This window comes from Lactuca virosa, chromosome 3 (assembly GCF_052849685.1).
Source record: "Lactuca virosa cultivar CGN04683 chromosome 3, Lactuca_virosa_CGN04683_v6, whole genome shotgun sequence".
NCBI classification, from domain to species: Eukaryota; Viridiplantae; Streptophyta; class Magnoliopsida; order Asterales; family Asteraceae; genus Lactuca; species Lactuca virosa.
This window is the reverse complement of record NC_136428.1, coordinates 189,338,543-189,359,651: the sequence shown is the minus strand read 5'-3', so window position 1 is coordinate 189,359,651 and position 21,109 is coordinate 189,338,543.

The following is a 21,109-nucleotide window of genomic DNA, read 5'->3' as shown; positions in this document are numbered from 1 at the left end:
TGTGATCTTCTCACATAAACGGTAATGTAAACTATATTTTTGGTAATGATAGTCATACTTGGGAAAAACACTCACTTTTACAAACGAACAAACATATTGAACAGTCGGGTCTTCGTTGAAGACTACATTTCATTATAAGTAGAAAATATAGGATTTTCTAGGAGATACAAACATTTACATCAAACACTTACAAACATTTACATCAAATATTTACAAACACTTTCATCAAACTTATACAAACATTCGACACTAAAATACTTATGAACTCACCAACTTTAATGTTGATCTACTCTTTCAAAATAACTTGTATTCTCAGGTCACCAGTAGACAGGTACACTGGACCAGGTTTGAGAAGACGGAGCACATTCGAGACTCGTCTTTTATTTTGATTCATATTTTGGTGTCTTTCAAACTATACATAGATCATACTTGTATTAAATTATATTATTAATGCAATGGATGATGTTGTTGCTTGTTTACTATTGTGCATTGTTATGATACTGTACATGACGTCCTCCGCCCCCGAACGTTTCCGCCGTTCTGGTTTGGGGTGTGACAATATATTTCACGCATCAAATGACTTTACATATAGGGCGCTAGTTTATTTTTGGGAAACTGACAATGTAGCACCACCAAGTTTGGTGTTTTTCTTGGATTAGTCAATAAAGTTTCTTTTTTTGCGTATTAGATTCCGAAAGTTTAATTTCACAGGGTTTGACCCCCTAGCTAACATGTTTTCAGCTTAACTCCACTTTCATGGCATCAGGATCGTATCAGAGGGTGTGACAACATGAGCGATGGTCAAGTGCCTTCAAATTTCTAGAGCCCATTTTCTTATGTATCTACTTACCTTTTTATAAGAGAAAAAGTGTAATGGTATTAAGTCGTCATAGACAGCGAAAAAAAGGAAAAACGAATGGAGCCAAGATTGGTGTAAAAGACAAAGAAATTCCAACCGATTCTTCGTGAATTTAAGTAATTAATCATTTTTTTACGTAAAAAAATTAATATTAAGGGCCTCATTTTTTTATTTTGTCTGAAGTCTCAAATCGACTTGAATTAACATTACATGACATGCTACGTGGCAAAGTGGGTTTCATGTTAATTACACATGTTAAAGTATTCACCATTATACATGAATGCTTTCTGATTGTCAACTATCACTGAAAATAAGATTTTTGATTATTGATAATATCTTATGATAGAAAAGAGACAATACAATTATTCAATTTTAGTAACATTTACACTTACCACGGTTAGCACTTAGCCCATTTTCAAAAAATAATCAAATATAGCCAAACCTTAAGTATAGTTTTAGGGATGTCAAGGGGGCAAACGGGACAGAGAGTGCATCCCTCGCCCCCGCCCCCGAAATGTCCAACCTTCCTACCCCCGTCCCCACCCCCAAATCCCCCTTGTTACCCCCGCCCCTGATTGATTTTGGGCTGCCTTTTTTTGGGCTAAAAGTTGTTGTTTGGTTAAAAAAAAGCTATTTTTAGGTAACAAATAATTATTTATAGCAGAACTTTACATGTTAAAAATAAAAAAATTATGACATCTTAAAAACATTATACTAACAACTTAAAAACAGGTTTTTTGTTGAATTTTGGAAGCTCAAAATCATGTTATTGTTTATTATATTTATATAATTAATATAGGTAAATATATGTATAATTTATTAACGGGGTCCCCATAGGGGTTTTGGGACGGGATTGCTCACCCCCACCCCTGCCCCCGCCTCCGAAATTAAAACGGGGGTTAACCTTGCCCCCGCCCCCGTACCCAACCCCCAATTTTTTTTAATAAATACCCCCAAACGGGACGGAGCCACCACGCGAACGAGATCCCATGAGACTTTTTGACATCACTATATAGTTTTCAAGATCATTAAAAACCTTACCATCACTAATAATGGCTATCACTAGCATCCTGACCCTTAAATTTTTATCTAGTGAAAATTTTTATTCATAATTGTAGTTCTACGATATACCGCTTGTCTTGCTGAATTTGATGATAAAGTAACGATAAACAAAATTAAAATGGAAAATATCATGAAAATGAACTGTAAATTAGAAAAAGGAAACTCACAAAGCAGAAAGGGGAGGAAAGGAACTGATAGGCAGACGTGCCTTCATTAGTTTGGCTGGTTTGGTGCCATATTTGTCTCGGTCCACGTAGATGTCACGTCACACTTGCCACACTTTAGCCAAAATTTGTCATTTGCTAGGTGCGGGTTGCTGTTAGGGCCAAGATCCTCACAATTTTTAGGATCCTCAAAAATCCAGGATCCTCAGCTACCTCAGGATCTCGGCCATTACCGTTATTATTTTTATTAATGTTTATAACGGTTATATTTTGTTCATAACTAACACGTGTGCAGAAGTAGTCAAGGGAAGACCAATTCTCAACGAAGAATCAGTCCAACCATGCTTAAGACCCGGAAATACCAAGTCAACGCACGTTTTAAATACCAGTTCAGCAGGATCCCGGAAATATCGGACATTTAGTTACTTAATCTAGACTATAAATACACTTGCAAAACACACACAACGGGGACAATTCTCTGACACCTTACTCATCTAGACTCACTTTATCATTTGTAATCGTATTAACAAGCTCATCTCTGTAATTTATTTTCAAATCAATAAGATCATACAAGGCAGGTGATCATTATCACCTCCCAAGGTTTTATGACGGAGATACTAGCAAGGATCAAGGGCTTTCCCTTTAAACCACTTGTGCAATTCTATTCTAATTTTGTTAATCACTTCACCTACAACACCACAACCTCTCATGAAATTTGATTATATCCACTTTGTCAATTTTTGACCAAAACAATTTGGCGCCCACTGTGGGGTCGTGGTGTTCTTAATTCTCGAAAATTATTTCTACACAACCAACTTTATCTTCTTCCTCTATTCCGCCCATTTCCTCAAAAAATCTTCCACCACCTCCAAAAGGACCTCCTAGTTAGAGGAAAACTCCAGATACCTCTACAAAGTACACCTCTCTTATCATCAGCCATGTGAATCTGGGATCCCTGAGATTCCAGTTTCCTCCTATTCTATAACAACGAACTCTTCTCCATGGGAAAGATGGTAAAGCATTAAATAAACCAACAACGGGAAGAAAACAAGACTACACTCAAGGAGATGGAATGAATTAGGGAGGAAATCTATAAACACCAAGGAGCAGCACCCTTGATCTTGCAGTCCAAGATCCTGAACTTCGACGATGTAGGATCCTCAGGAAATCGTTGTGCGATATGATCCTCAGGAAACCGCTGGGAAATAGGATCCTTAACACCAACACCTACTACCACTTGGGGTGTAACTCTAAACGAGCAAGCCCATGTGATCCAAGATCCCGACAAAATTTTCATCACTCCTGATAACAAGGATCCTGGTAAGTTCGTGAATAATAATACTTTTAATACTAACTCTATAGACCTTGCTACAGGAATAAGCCCGGTCATGGGCAAGGAACTTTGGTAGTTAAGGGAAATGATCTCAAGTGTACCCGGAGTGGTCCAACCTATACTAGAGGTATCTCCCACGAGCCATAAAATCTCAAGATTTTCTCCTGCGATAGTTGAAGTCCCAAAGCGCTTCCAAACTCCCAACATGAAGCCTTACGATGGAACCACTGATCCTGAAGAATGTGTGGCATAATACAGAGAAAGAATGGAGATCATCACCATTCCCACACATCTATAGGAAGCCTGTTTTGGTTCCACCCTCATAGGATCAGCCTTAAAAAGGGCTTCTCAGTGTTCCTCTTTATTACTTGTTTTGCTCATTTAGTTAATCTTTTCAATAGCCGATTTTCTTATAACAGGACGTTCAAAAGGATCACTAGTGATCTCCATTGAGTACTCCAGGATCCTAACAAATCCTTTAGAGATTTTGTAAGCAGTTTTGGCAAGGAAGAGCTGAATATTCCTAATATCAGCATAATCACTACAGTAGAAGCCTCCAAGATGGAATTAAAGAAGGATCCTCCCTTTTGTGAGGATCTTGTAATGACCTTGTGTAGGAAAACGACGAAGTCAGAAGTAGAACATCGAGGTTCATTAGACTTGAAGAAGGTCTAATCTTTACCATGCATGATCTTGGCGAGAAAGCAAGGTGGCCAAGGAAAGGAGAGAAATCAAGTGGTTGGAAAGACAAGTCTAAATGGTGCATATAACGTGAAGATTTCAGCCACATCACTGAGGATTGTGTAGCCCTCAGAAAGGAGATTAGCTATCTCCTAAGCAAAGGACATCTCAAAGAGATCCTAGGAAGACAAAAAGAAAAATTAAAGGAAAACGAACAGGATCTTGCGAAGATCCTGGAAAAATTACAATCCCCTCTTTCAAACGCCAAGGTAGTTAATGTTATCTTTAGGGTTTCTAATATTTTTGAAACTTCTTACTCTACAGAAAAAATACATGCTGAGGTATCCAAAAAAGAGAAAGAAGACCCTGGAAGAAGAGTTCAATAACACAAGGATCTCGGTGGATGAACGATCCTCAGTGAACATCATACTCTTAGATGCTCTGACCAGGATAAACATTCCAGAATCCAAGATAATAAAGAGATCCTCTATAATAATAGGATTCAACGGTGAAAAAAACATACTATTGGAGAGATCGAGCTACGCGTCTACATCAAAGGGGACCATACATCAAAATAGAAGGAAGTAGTCACCTGAAAAGAACCTGACCATTCAAGAGGAAGTGGAGAAACTTCTAAAAATAAGGATAATCAAGGAAGTCATGTTCCCAAGGTGGCTGGACAACGTGGTCATAGTATAGGAGAAGAATGACTCCATGATAGATGCGACAACGGGTCATGAATTGTTAACATTCATGGATGCATCATCGGGATTCCAACAAATACAGAGGGAACCATCCGACCAAGAGGATACGACATTCATAACTCCAATAGGTATTTATTGCCATTTGGTCTTAAAAATGTAGGTGCAACATACCAAAGGCTAGTCAACAAGATGTTAAAAGAGAAACTCGGGGACACCATGGAAGTCTACATCGATGACATGGTGGTTAAGAAAGCTGAAAATCACCTCAGGGATCTTGAATAAGCCTTCGATATATTAGATGAATAAAATATGAAGTTGAGCCCGTCCAAATGTCGCTTTGGAATAAAGGCGGGCAAGTTCCTTGGTTACCTGATGAAGCGAGTCCTGACCAAGGATCTTTGAATGGGGAACCACTCCTCCTATACCTTTCCGTATCTTTAGATTTTGAAAGTGCTATTCTGGCCAAGGATCTTTATGACAAACAACATCCTATTTACTATGTAAGTAAAAGTTTGTTGGATCATGAAACCAGGTACTCTCACTTTGAAAAACTAATACTTGAACTAGTTACAACTTCCACCTAATTAAGACTTTATCTTGAAACTCATATTATACATGTCAAAACTAATTATCTTATCAAGAATTTCATGAGAAATCTACAAATGTTAGATAGAATAACTAAGTGGTCAATAAAGCTCATCACATATGACATCAAATATGAACTAGGATCCTCAAAAAAGTCATACGCACTAGCAGACTTTGTGGCTGATTTTAGTGATGATCCAAAACCTGAAGCAGAATTGGAAAATCGACAACTCCAAAAAGAAGAAAGCATGGGAAAATAAACGCTTTTCGCAGATGGAACTCACAACTTTAGAGGAGCAAGCCCAAGGATCATACGAAAATCGCCACAGGGGGACATCCTACCCAGGAAGTTAGTTATAAATTCAATGCAACTAACAATGAAGCAAAGTATGAAGCATTGATCATGGGGTTATAGCTAGTCAAGGATCTTCAGGTATATGTCAATGTTTTATTAATAACTAACCACTTTAATGTAGCAACCACACTGGGGGCAGATCGCTATGTCCTAAAGTGTTAATAATAGGATATTATTGGCTAACCATAAAGAAATATGCCTTCCTGCATGATCAGAACTATGATGTATATCTCATTGATTTAGAAGCAGGAAAGGGGGCATAGTGGCTAGCATCCTGCCAAGATCTTGGAATGTTATACACCTCAAAGTGCACTTTATGTAAGTCGATTTAGTTACATTTCATCACAACCAAGGCAAGGTACATACCTACTCCTTAGTCTTGTTTCTTTCCTTTGTATATCTTTATTCCAAGAACACTACTGACTTAAGCATCGGAGGGGCATTAGCCAAGTTAACGCCCACCCGAAGCTAACATTTGCAACATGCAGAAACTCAAGGATCCTAGCCACTACGAATAGAGACTGATCATCCCTCCTCCGATTAAGTGTACTTAATCCCCTCTAAGGTTTAAAGAGTTAATAACCTCTTTCATTCGTGTTTGGGTTTCCACATGCTTGGACGCATGATATCCTACTATGGGATGTGAGTAAGGGGATCATTTCACGCTTTAGTGACTTGGCAACCCTCTTATTTCTGAATATATATTAAGATTTGAAGGTTTAAAGAGTTAATGACCTCTTTCTCACGAGTTTAGGTTTGTACACCTTGCTTGGATGCACTATATCTAACTATGGGATTTGAATAAGGGGATCATTTCATGCTTTAGTGACTTGGCAACCCTCTTATTTTTTAACATATGTTAAGATCCTAAAGTATAATCTACGGTTTATAACATCTTCATGTTATCACACGTTGGGATCTTACCCCAGAAATTACATAAGCTTTATAACATCTTTATGTTATCAAAAGTTCGGATCTTTCCCCAGAAAATACATACAAATCATAACATTTTCATGAACAAGGATATTTCCCACGCTATACGTCACAAGTTGGGATCCTCCCCAGTATATAACATTAACATGTTATCGATTGAACTTGTAACATCCATAAAAATCATGCCAATTTAAAACTTTTTAAATCATTCGAAACCGATAATTATTACAAATATATTTTCAAAATGGTTTAATGTCAGAGTATCCCAGAATCAAATTTCCGCCTTCCCGCGATCATCAGAAATACCTGAAACAATAATCGATAAATATAAGCTCGAAGGCTTAGCGAGTTACCCCCAAAATACCAACGCCATATAGATATAACCATATCATATAAACAAACAGCATGCATAATGAGCCTTCAGCCTGACTGGACCGCCTCACAGGCCTTCAGTCTATCTGGACCGCTCTCCGAGCCTTTGGCACGTCTGGACCGCCTCTCAAGGCCTTCATCCTATTCAGACCGCTTGCCGGGCCTTCGTTCTGAATAATATGCCCTCCTGGGTCTGTAGTCTATTCAGTCCACCCAGGGTATGCTGGCCTTCAGCACAAAGCAGGACTGCCTCAACCCAACCCCAATTAAACAATCATGTGCACATAAATATCATACGCTAGCATATATAACAGTCAAACCGATCTAACATATCACTAATCATAGCAACACCCTATAACCAGGATACATACCTAACCGGTCACTAACATAGCATCATCCTATATACCAGGATACCGACCTAACTAGGTTACTAAGCATATCACCATCCTAACTAACAGGATGTAAATCAATAATCATATCATGCAATAACCCGGATAAAATCCGAAAAGGACCGTCATTGGTGCCTTAGACCCTGTTGATATAGTGAGGAGAGCTCACCTCGAAAGACAGATAAATCCCACAATTGTTGCAGCTGCTACGAACCGGCTTCCACGACTAAACCAATAACCAAACCATTCTTTAATAGTTGCCCATGACAAAACTACCAAGTACTACTCCCATAAATAGTCCAACTAACCAAGACCACAATTTGTTGAAGCCCATTGGGACCAAACAATGCCCAACTCCATTGGTCCCACTAAGGCCCAATTCACCATCCAAGGACCATCAGGACAAGCCTAGAAAGGCAACCCCAACCAGAAGTCCATTACTCTAAAATCCTTAGTCCATTATGAGCCCAAACCAAAGGATAAGTCTAATACCAAACTAGCCAACATTCAAAGAGTCTAAAACTTGCACAGGAGGTTCTCACATCGTGAGGTCGCGACTTTGTCCCAGAAGCTTCCTCGAATACGTTCTCACGTCCTGAGGCTTCATTCCTCACGTCGTGAGTTCAGATCTGTCCAAAAATGAGCATTAAGCTCCTAATCCATTAAGTCTTAACATGGGACAGTCTAGGGGGTCTTCCTTGACCTCAAGGACCATAAAAATCAAAGCTTTTTAGTCATATATGTCCAATACATGACTTAAATACTAGGTAGGTCAAAAGATGGGTATAAACATCAAGATTCAAACTTGGAGCCCATAACTTGCAACAAAATCTAGATCTAAGGGTTCTAGCATAGCAAATGACTTAATGGTCCATAAAGTTGCTAACTTTATGGACCTCATGCATGATACTTCAAGATTCCATGCAAAGAAGGTAACCATAACCTAGATCTAGCAAGATTAGAAGAGAAAGGTGGGATCTTTGAGACTTACAGAGGCTTATGAACTCAGAAGTGCCACTAGAAGGAGCTTATCTTGTCCAAAGGAACCTCCACAAGAGCTTCTTCTTATTCTTCAAGGAAATCAACAACTATAGCACACCAATACCACCAACAACGGATCAAGGGCTCAAGAAGGCCGAATCTCGGGTTTTTCAGTGACTTGGGAGTGAAAGAGGCTGAGGAGAAACAACCCCAATCATACCACACCTTTAAATACCCAAAAATTAGATTTTTGGTGCATTAGGTGCGTCTCATGTCGTGAGCACTTCATTCTCACATCGTAAGCCTTAAATGAGCTTGGTCAACAAGTCACCGATCACTCGCCTGAACCACTCCAACTTCAAAACGGCCATAACTTCTTCGTTTCAACTCCGTTTTTGACGTTCTTTATATCAACGGAAAGGTGGCGAGAAGCTCTACACATCTATCAACTTTTCCTCACCTCAAATCCTTCCGAACGAAAATCCAAAATTCATAAAGAGCTCGAAATGCCACTTTACCGATTTACCCCCTTGGCTCCAAGACACAACCCAAACCCCCGGATCACTTCAATTATATTCTTTGTACCTAAATTGGTCTAGATCTCTCTTTTCCAAAGGCCCTAAGACTTATGATAACCTATCTCCAGGACACAATCTCGAATTAGGAAAGCGATTCAGAACAGGGCGTTACAACTCTCCCCCACTTAAATTCGATTTCGTCTTCGAAATCATCCTTTGCCATCCCTGGCAAGCCCGACATCCTGAGGGACACACCCACAAACCTGAACATACCATGACCTTTCCAAGGCATCCAAACCCAGCAGAAAGTTTCCAATCTGAAGAAAACTAATCCTTAATCCCATGCATCCAATTAACCCTACTTTACCTGAAAGTCTGCAATGTGGAAACTCGAATTTGGTCTGACTCCCTGACAGACCGCCCATACTAGCCATCGTTAATTCCATTCCCTTTATCCCCTAAGCAGACTACACAACCCTGGAAACCTGAAATTCCTACCAGAAAACAGAACCGCAGATCATATTATGTTGCCGACAACTCTTTATTGGACAAAAAGATTCGATTATCCTTCTAGAGGAAGCTAATACTGATAACAAAATTTCCCAGGATATGATGAACAATGGGATACAAACTGGGATACGAACCTTCTTGTTCCGACGAGTAATGTTTCCATTAACCCCCGAACTAATATACACATCACTGCCAGCTCATAACCATGAACTCCCATGACTGGCCCGATTAACCACGGCTGTAATATCAACATATCGAATCATTTCAACAATCGGGTTGAAATCCTCAGGGTTTGTTGGCCTACCGCTCCCCCTGAGCCTCGATGCCTAAGACTCACAGTCGGCCCGCACCGGGTATCTTGGCCTACTGCCTCAACCATATTGCTCCTCTTGGGTTTTCGTGCCTACGACTTATAGTCGGCCCGCACCGGGTATCTTGGCCTACTGCATAGAGCAGGACCGCCTCAACCCTCCCAACACAATGTGTTTCCATAGATAATTAGGAGCAAGATTTAACCCGGTTCTCAGAACCTAACAAAAAGGGACGCTCTAACCCAGTAACCCTCGACTTCCCGTTGACGACATTATACCTTTCCCCTACAACTCACGATTCACCCCACAAACCAAAACGTTTTCCCCCATTTACCTCACTGACCTCCAGAGTGCATGCCTCACACGGATACACTTGCAATACCCAACGCAGGTTTCCACTATAAGTCATCTCAAAATGGCCGTCCATGAATCCATTCCACGTTTCTGACCGAAACTACCACAAATCGTGCAGAAAAGACCCTTAAACAGGTCAATAGCTAACCTTTCACAATCTGAATCCATATGATACACCAAAACATTAGTATAACCTTTGACTCCTTACCCTACCATTACCAAACTCCGAAGCGACGAAAGAAGATGATCAACCAGGAACTTCCCCATTACATCCGATCCTTAACAACAACTTGAGAACATGCAGGAATACGGGGCAAACATTCCCCGGATTCATTATGATACCTGACTGTTACTCCACTCAGTCCTTACTGTTTCCTTTGTCCAATCAGTGGACTTACGACTCGCCAGGCCCCCATCAACGCATCAATCCCGAGAACACCACAAGCAGAAGTAATGAATCTTTACGATCATTAGGCCCACAGCCTATAACTGGAACGCTTCCGATAACCTATCAACATTTTCATCTTCTCGTCAGTGGCCCATTCCTTCGGGTCTGAAGGTACCCACCTTCCTCCGCTGCCCAAAATGCCTAATCAACGTTCCTCGCATCACCAAACTGTTAGATATAGTGTCTAAGCCCATAACTATATTTGGTATGTACTTGACCCGACCCAGCATGGTCCATTTGGGTTGCATGGCATTGCAATAGTTGGATAGACCAAAGTGAGAGAAAGAACACTTAAGGTTTATTAATATATTATAAGTACTAATATATTAATAATATTATTTAATTAGTATTGATCAAAGAATTAATTAAGTGATCAAAAAGAGACTAATTCAATATATGGGGTTGATTGTGTAAATAATATATTCTTGCATAGTGGGTTAATGATCCATGGTTTGTATGGATTGTTGGATTAGTGTCTAAGTCCATAACTATAATTGGTATGTACTTGACCCGACTCGGCATGGTCCATTTGGGTTGCATGGCATCGGAACATTTGGATAGACCGTTTATGAGGAAAAGACATTTTGTGACATATTAATATATTATAAGTTCTAATATATTAATATGAAATCATGTTATTTAATTAGTATTGATCAAGAATTAATTTGGACTTAATTTAGTGATCAAAAAGAGACTAATTAAATATATGGGGATTGATTGTGTAAATCATTCATTCTTATATATGTGGGCTTATGATCCAAGATTCCTTTATGTTGGGTTTAACCCATGTGGTGATCCATGGATACTCCATGGAGGTTAAAACCCATGGAGCATAAGGAATGGGTAAAGTCATGAGTTACATGGTGTAACCCTAATAGCCACACTATATAAGAACCCCTTTAGTTCAAGAAATTGGCACTAGTGATACATATTTTCAGGGATAGCCGATTTGAACATGTATGTCTTCTTCTCATGGTTATTCCAAGAGTTCATGATGTTGTGTGAACCATTTGAGGTGTCACACTTGGGGCACTAGGCTCTCAAGCTTCATTTGAGGTGTCACACTTGAGGTGTCACACTTGGGGCACTAGGCTCTCAAGCTTCATGGAGTCAAGCAACAACAACAAGGTATGTATTCTATCTATTTTATTATCCTAGTATCAATGTTTTGGTATGCTAGTTAGGATAATACCTTGGATAATCATATTTGCATGTATAATAGAGAAAACATAGATCCAAGATATTTAGGGTTGCATGTACACTTAGGAGTGTTAGAATGCTCAAAACCCAACAGTGGTATCAGAGCCTAGGCTTGTTTTCAATTATACTTGATGCAAATTGCTGAAAAATGCTGAAAAAGTCGAATTTCGGGCATTCTGGGCACTGGACTCGCCGAGTCCACTGATGAACTCGCCGAGTCCATGAAGAAAATCATCCTACTCGGCGAGTAGGTTGATACACTCGACGAGTAGGAGCCCCAGACAGCATATTTTCGAGTTTTTTGGCTAGAAATGGACTAGAAACATTACCCTAAGATGTTTTTGAACTTATAAACTTGTTTTTGATGTGGTAATGTTCATACTAATCCAATTTCAAAGATAATTGTCAATAGATTCATGTTTTGTATTAGTTTAGTGATTAGGCTAATTACATGAAAAAGTTTGATTAAATTATCTTGTTCTTATGAGTTGCTTAGATTAATAGAAAAGATTATGTGTTTTCAATCCATTTTAATCTAAGAGTTGATTCTAAAATGTGTTTTTGTAACTTGTCCTCAAGTTATATGAAAAGTCACATTTAAGTTTCATAAAACTCATAAAAGTTGGTAATGGTTACAAAAATGAAGAGTCTTGTCCTCAAGTTATGGAGGTTCAAGAGTCACTTCATTAAGTAATAAAATGTGTAACCTTAATTAATTCCATAAATTACAAAATAAAGAAAAGTTACATTCTTTTATTAGTTTAAAGTCTTCCATAACTTGTCCTCAAGTTATGGAACTTGAAGGGTTTTTTTTAATTAAAACTACTTTAAACACATAAGTTATGGAATTAATTAGTTTTGAATAGTTTCAAAACTTGCCCTCAAGTTTTGGAATTTGAAAAGTTTTCTCTTATGAATACTTTAATTCCAAGTTAGCCCTTAGAATTTTAAAAGTTAAAATTCAAACCCTTATACTATTATTATAATTTTAATTATATAGATATGTATAAGATAAAGTCAATCTTACCGTTAATAGGCCTCATTCACGAAGCCGGTCTATAAGGGGGGTATAAGGTTACTGCCTATAAAATGGCAGTTTAATGGGTGTCCACTCTCACCCACCGCTTCCTTGACTGGTGGAGGGTCGTTAGCCGAACGGGTAGGAAAGGACTATAATTCTCCCTTCATTAAAAGTATTAATGATAAATACTAAGTAACTAAACACTTGTACATTCCCAATCTTAGTTACTTAGGAAAATGTGAATTTGGTGCTAACCCATGAAATTACACTTTGCACTTTGTTTAAGTCGGTTAGTGGAGTGTGTGTGGTTAACCGGCACACTAACTCGTATTTAACAAGGTAGGCAAAGGGTAACTTGATGTTTATCATAGTATCGATGGAGCGTGTGTGGTTAACCGGCACATCGATTGAGGGGTAAACACTTAAGGGTACCAAGTATATTTGCATGGTTATTCACACCTTGTTTTGTGATCCTCGGCATCCCAGTCACAAAACCTGAAGGGCACACTCGAGATTGAAACATGTCATTGAACAGTTCAATGAATCTCAAAAGAATCTAGGAGTTTCAAAACCAATTAAAACCTAATAATACATTTCGTTTATCTTGGTGGAAATTGGTGAATCGTCATTCACCTACCTTCAAATATTTTATAGCTTGGATTGCGGCATCCCTCTTCCAAGTTATAAAAGTATTGTGTTGGGTCCTAGCCTTAATATTTCATATTGGGTGTTATATTAAGGACTTTAAATCAACTCTCTTGAATATCTCCCAAAAGATGATCTTCCCAAATCTCTTGAAACAAGCTTTCCTAAATGAAGATGATGTCCCATGGAAATCATACTTCTTTCACCTCCTCCAATTATTCTCCCTAACCCACAAGTTCCTGAAAAGTTTAAGGTCACTCAAGCAAAGGTCTATATGTGATCACATCTTGGAGATGTAGTCAGATATTGACAAGCCGGGAGAGTTGGGTGTCAAAGTCTTGAGAAAGTTGGTGACTCAACTATTTTCTAAGTCACATAGTGAGTTCCTTTGGGACTCCTATGAAACAGACTATGACAAGACCCTTAATGATCTTATCTATTTGCTAAGATCAACTTCCTAAAACTTTATGGACATTGACAATGATGACATTGGATATCCAGTAAAGCTCTCTCTTCCCAATGGAAAGGAATCGGCCATAGTCAACTCGGTTGACCAAATGGTAAAGAGAACGGCTAAGTCTGAGATAGTCCCATTATCAAGGGTCTATTGCCAAAGAAAGGTGCATTGGTTGCGAAGCTGCCAAATTTACCTAAGGATATTAAAGTCAATAAGTTTGACTCTACTTCGGGTAAAGTCCACTATCTAACTCTGCTAAGTTTCTATTCTGAGATTCTTGATACATGATGTGACTGGGTCACATGTTGATGTTTTAAGAATCAAAGAAAAAGTGAAGAAACTTAAAGAAAGAATATGCTGAATCTGATGGCATAGATGGATTTCTATCGCATAGTTTGAAGATCGGATTCTTGAGCTACTTCTTAAGAGTTATGATATATTGCTTAGGAATAAATAACAACAAAGTTTTCATGTGCTTTTGCATTGTAAGGATAGTTTTTCCGCAAAGTTTTTAAATAAAATAAATTTTTTTTTTTTTGATTTTATTTATTTTAAAATATCCTTACAATGGCATTTGTGAAAACTTTTGTTGCTTATAAGATTCCATTAAGAGCAAGAGTGGAAATATGAATTTGATTCTTTCATTTGTGGTAATGTCTAAATTTACCAAATAAGGAAAGATTCTCATCACCTAAGTTTCAGTTGGATAGAAACTTGGAATCATGCAAGTTGTATAGCATGATGAATAAGAACTTTCAAGCATTGGAAAAATTAAGACTAACTACTTGTTCACATAGATGTGTGAGTCAAGTAAAGGATCGAGTACACATTCTTGTGCACTAATCAAGCCCACCACAAATAATCGTTAAGACTATTCATCATTATTTACTAAAATTCAGTAAATATGGTTATACTTACAAGCTTAAGTGTAATTCTGAGACATTGGAAAAGGTTTCAATGTATGGCAGAGCGAATAAGAAGAATCAACTTAGGCAGAAAGATAAAAGTTTCTCAAATCTGAAAAGATGGGAGAGTACTTTAGTATCATGTTATATAATCATCTTAATGATTAAGAGACCTTATCACAATTCATCCTCTAAGTGCATTCTGGTAGCTAAGAAGAGGAGCTATGAATTGTTGAAGTGGTTAAATCAAGAAGATGATTTATACTTCGTTCTAAAAACAATTCTTAGAGTTATACTCTAAGATTGTAACTTGAGTGACATGTCTTAAAGAAGGTTTAAAACACTTGTCAAATGTAAGAGTAAAAGTTTTCTACTCTTGTACATTTGAAATTGGTAAGTTGTGATGTTTTGGATAAAACAAAGACCAACTAAGGCCAATTGTGTGAAGTGTTTGTCTTGATTAGAATCCACACTATCTCTTGAATATCTGACAAGAAAGTCTTATATGTCAAGAGGACAGTGGGAGTCTTAAAGGTCTTGAAAGTCTCAAGAACTAATCAAGAATAAAACCTGAAGTTCTTCACTAGCACACGACTTGAGGTTTATAACCTATCGTGTCGACATGTCTGTGCCTATTCAAGTTGGCTTTGCATAGGAGTTCTGAGAGTTCTCAATTGGTTGCATAGCTACTTGGAAGCAATGACAGGCCCTTGAGCTGCCAAATGGCAAGAATTTAAGATTGCACAAGTTTAATCCATATAAGTGTGGATTTGTCAGTAACCTTGTCTTGTGATTATGGTTTTGACAAAATTCATATGGATAGGAACTCATACACCATAAAATCTAAGTGTCATAAGGTTTCTCTCCGATTCATGAAAATGATGGTGAGGAAACACTTTCACTAAGTAGATTTTAGCTAGATAGCAATTGTGATATTTGCATTCTCAAAGTCGTTAGTGGAGCGTGTGTGGTTAACCAGCACACTAACATGGACTTGTGAGAAGTGGTAAAGGTCTAAACAATCGAGACTATGATTACGACATCCCTTTTCATAGTTCTTAAAATTGTTTAGACACACCTGTGAGCTATCTAAGATAAGGTGTATGATATTGATAAAGTTTTATCAAAGCAATCTAGTATCAGAAATCTGAACTTTGGTAAGAAAGTCAATAAAGTATTGTTTTTCTAGAAGTTCAGCTGATTTCTGAGTACATATCAAAGCTAGTGGGAGCATAAGTGTTATGATAATAATCATCGTGTTAGTGGGAGCATGATAATTATGATAAAGGTTGCAAGTTAGCAATGTTAATTATAGAAAACAAAAGGTTTCAATTGGGAAAAAGTTGTTTTGCTATAATTAAGGGAGAGGAAATTATACTTCATCTCAAATCTAAAAGTTTAGATTGAGGTTTTAAATCGTATTTAGTATATATATATATATATATATATATATATATATATATATATATATATATATATATATATATATATATATATATATATATATATATATATATATATATATATATATATATATGAATTTCATGTTGGAATGGCTCAACATAAGGAAATTCTATATATGGGTCCATTATTTGCGTTCTAAAATTCGATTATGATTACGGCATCCCTTTTCATAATCTGAACTATGAGAACTTGGCAAATTGAAATGGAAATGTTATAGAAAAAGACTGGTTTAGTCTTTATGTGAGACATCATGACTCGTGTCCCATATGCTTCGGATATAGGATCGATTACATGTGCTATATTTATCCTTTCTAAAATTTTCCAAATGCCTGGGGCATTAAGAAGGGAAAAGGTCTAGAACTGGATATGACTAAAAGGATTAAGCAATTGTCGAGGACAATCTAAGGTTTACCAAAGATTGGTTGCTCAAGGACAGTTGGAAGTATAGTGTTAATTCTGGAAGGACCATATTGACATAATCTGTAAGGAGGCAACTCTTGTTCAGAAGTGATAGTCAAAATGGAATATGGAAATGTTTCAAAGTTGGAAATTATTCAATCTGTGTAAGATTAGGAAACTTAATGCAAGAACGATGTTTCCAAGGAGTTGATCTCCTTGGAATGCTCTGTAATGGTTGTTGTCAAGTCTTTCTGACTCTGTGCATAATCATTACAGGAGGATCAATGCATATAAGTTTAGAATCTAACAGATTTTAGTAAATGGCATGAATTTGGAATTCTTGCATTTGCAGTAAGGATTTGGGACTGTGAAAGAGGATCATTGGAGTTATGTTCAATTGATCTAATTCACAAAGTGAAGATCATAGACAAACATAGTATGCATACTTGGTGTATGGCATGACTAGTGTTTAGAAAACATAGTGTACATGCTTAGAGCATGGGACAACTATTGTTTTAAATTCAAGAATAAAGTTGATAGCTGAAACAGTATACAATGAATAATGTGTAATCATATGGTGATAAATAAAAGGTGTTTTATTTATGTTCATAGGTTTTGATACCATATTAGATTCTATTATTATTGTGTTTCATTTTGCATGTTTTGACTTCCAGAATAACTAGGTCGTTCTTCCTGATTGACTATGTTATTCAAACTATCCACAGTCGGTCATATGTTGGAAGTAGATATGAATCAAGACTGTCATGGGTTGGCTTGTAGAGGTCTAAGATGTTGGACAAGGGGCTACAACACTCATGAGTGCTCATAAGTTCTGAGTATTGGATTCAACCCGCTCTCATTTGAATCACTTCATGGATTTTATCACGAGTGATCATGAGACGATAATATCTTATATTCTTCAAACCTAGAGATATGAGTTGTTACTATGAGTGGTTATACATTGATTGCACGAAAACGCATTTGGTAACTCGATGTTATAAAACGTGCCTTTGTGTATGATTCAACAAGTAGTAGAACAAGTAATATGAGTCGAAGTTTATCCATTCCTTTTACCTTCGGGATAAAAGCGATATATGTGGGCCCCTCGATGATTTGATGATGACAAATGGAAGTGCTCGGCCAAGCCTGGACTGATTTGATTTGTTCAATTAGTTAATCGTCATAAATCGGAAATCGGGAAACAACAAATGGACAGAGAGAATGATTATAATCCATGTCTCAGTCCATATGATATCTAGAATGGAGGAATATATGATCCCTTATCTAATGGACAAGTCATTGACAAAGGTCAGAGTTCATCTACAAGGTCAGAGTTCGACAGCGGCTTTTGAGAGCTACGATTGCCAGTTGGTTCCTGAAGTCATACGCAATAATAGTTTTAGACTTATCCAAGTGGGAGACTGTTGGATTAGTGTCTAAGTCCATAACTATAATTGGTATGTACTTGACCCGACTCGGCATGGTCCATTTGGGTTGCATGGCATCGGAACATTTGGATAGACCATTTATGAGGAAAAGACATTTTGTGACATATTAATATATTATAAGTTCTAATATATTAATATGAAATCATGTTATTTAATTAGTATTGATCAAGAATTAATTTGGACTTAATTTAGTGATCAAAAAGAGACTAATTAAATATATGGGGATTGATTGTGTAAATCATTCATTCTTATATATGTGGGCTTATGATCCAAGATTCCTTTATGTTGGGTTTAACCCATGTGGTGATCCATGGATACTCCATGGAGGTTAAAACCCATGGAACATAAGGAATGGGTAAAGTCATGAGTTACATGGTGTAACCCTAATAGCCACACTATATAAGAACCCCTTTAGTTCAAGAAATTGGCACTAGTGATACATATTTTCAGGGCTAGCCGATTTGAACATGTATGTCTTCTTCTCATGGTTATTCCAAGAGTTCATGATGTTGTGTGAACCATTTGAGGTGTCACACTTAGGGCACTAGGCTCTCAAGCTTCATGGAGTCAAGCAACAACAACAAGGTATGTATTCTATCTATTTTATTATCCTAGTATCAATGTTTTGGTATGCTAGTTAGGATAATACCTTGGATAATCATATTTGCATGTATAATAGAGAAAACATAGATCCAAGGTATTTAGGGTTGCATGTACACTTACGAGTGTTAGAATGCTCAAAACCCAACATGGATTGGATTAAAACCCATAAGGTGCTCCATGGATAGTCCATGGAGGTTACAAACCCATGGATAATGGAATATGGAAAGCAATGACAATTAGGGTTTACATGGTGTAACCCTACTTGTGTCACAACTATATAAAGACTCCTTGTCTAGCAAAATCGGACTACTACAAGCAAGAAAGAGGGCTAGCCGATTTTGTGAGTATAGTGAACTTCTCTCAAGGTTATTCCAAGAATTCTGGTGTTGTGTGAAGCATTTGAGGCATCACATTTGGGGTGCTAGGCTCACAAAGTCATCAAGGAATCCAAGCTACTAAAAGATATGTTATTCTACTTGAGTTTTGCATTACAAGTTCCCCATAACATGCTAGATAGGAAGTAAACCTTGGAAATTCAAATTTGCATGTATTTAGAGAAAACATAGATCCAAGGTTTCTAAGGTTGCATGTACACCATAGGAGTGTTAAAATGCTCCAAACCCAACAGTGGTATCAGAGCCTAAGATTGTTTTCTTGATACTTGATGCAAACTTATTGAAAAAGCTCTAAAATTTGGACTCTGCAGCATGAACTCGCCGAGTCCATGGGGGACTCGACGACTCCATGTGAAAATACATCCTACTCGTCGAGTAGGTTCTTGCACTCGACGAGTAGGAGCCCCTGAATGCAGATTTTCGAGTTTTGCTGCTGGAAATGGACTAGAAACATTACCCTAAACTGTTTTGGTGTTTTAAAACTTGTTTTAGATGGTGTAATGCTTATGCTAATCCATTTACAATGGCTAATATAAAAATTCCATGTTTTATATATGTTAATATGATTCTTGAAATTTTGATATGAATGTTCATGTTCTTATGAGTTTTAGAAGATCATAGTAATTACGTGTAATTTGCTTGTAAGTATGATTCTTGATCTTAATGGCTAATGATGGAGTCCATAACTTGTCCTCAAGTTATGGATAACCAAAAGTCACTTCTTTAAAAGTGTCATTAAAGAATAAGAGGTTACATAAAGTGAAGAGTCTTCACTTTAATAGATCATTAAACTCATAAATTATGAAATGAAAAGTCTTGAATAGTTTCAATACTTTCCCTTAAGTTTGGAATTTGTAAAGTCTCACACATTAATACTTTAATTTCCAAATTGAACCTTAGAATTTTAAAAGGTTTAAAATTCAACCCTTATACTTCTATAATATTAATAGTTTAATTATTATATATATGTATAAGAATAAGTCAGTCTTACCGTCAGTAGGCCTCATTCACGAAGTCGGTCTATAAGGGGGGTATAAGGTTGTTGCCTATAAAATGGCAGCTTAATGGGTGTCCACTCTCACCCACCGCTTCCTTGACTGGTGGAGGTTCGTTAGCCGAACGGGTAGGATAGGACCTTAATACTCTTTAAAAGTATAATGAAATTATAAAGTAACTAAACCTTTATTAATTCCCAATCTTAGTTAATTTAGGAAAAATGTGAAATAGGTGCTAACCCATGAAATTACACTAACTAGGACTAGTAAGAGTGGCAAAGGGTGACTTAAGTTTTATCATAGATCGGTGAAGCGCGTGTGATTAACCGGCACATCGATTAGGTGATAAAATTAAGGGTACCAAGTCAATTTGCATGGTTATTCACACCTTGTTTGTGATCATCGGCATCCCAGTCACAAACTTGAGAGGGCACAACCGAGATTCAAACATGCCATTGAAAGTTCAATGTATCTCAAAAGATCTAGGAATTTCAAATCCAATAAAACTTAATAATCTATTTCGTTTTCGTGGTGGAAATTGGTAAATCGTCATTTACCTACCTTCAAATATTTTATTGCTTGGATTACGGCATCCCTCTTCCAAGTTATGAAATAGTTTGTAGGATCCTAGCCATAATACTTCATTTGGGTGACTTATTAAGGACTCTTTATCTAATAAAACTTGTCTTTCTTTCTTTTCAGATGTCTTCCAACACTGCTACTGGCTAAAACCCTACAGGCTCCTTTTCCCTAATGAACTTATGGGGGAAAGTCACTTTTGATGGTTCCAATTTCAATGAATGGATTAGGAACATCAGAATGATTACTCGCTATGAGGGTAAAAAGTATGTCCTCGATAAGGAGCTAAAGGTTATCGATGAGTCAACTGCTACTCCTGAGGAGATTGCTGAGTACACTACCCATGAGAAATATGCCACTAAGGTGTCTTGCATCATGTTGGCCACAATGACAACAGAACTCCAGAAATCCTATGAAGATTTCTACCCTTTTGAGATGC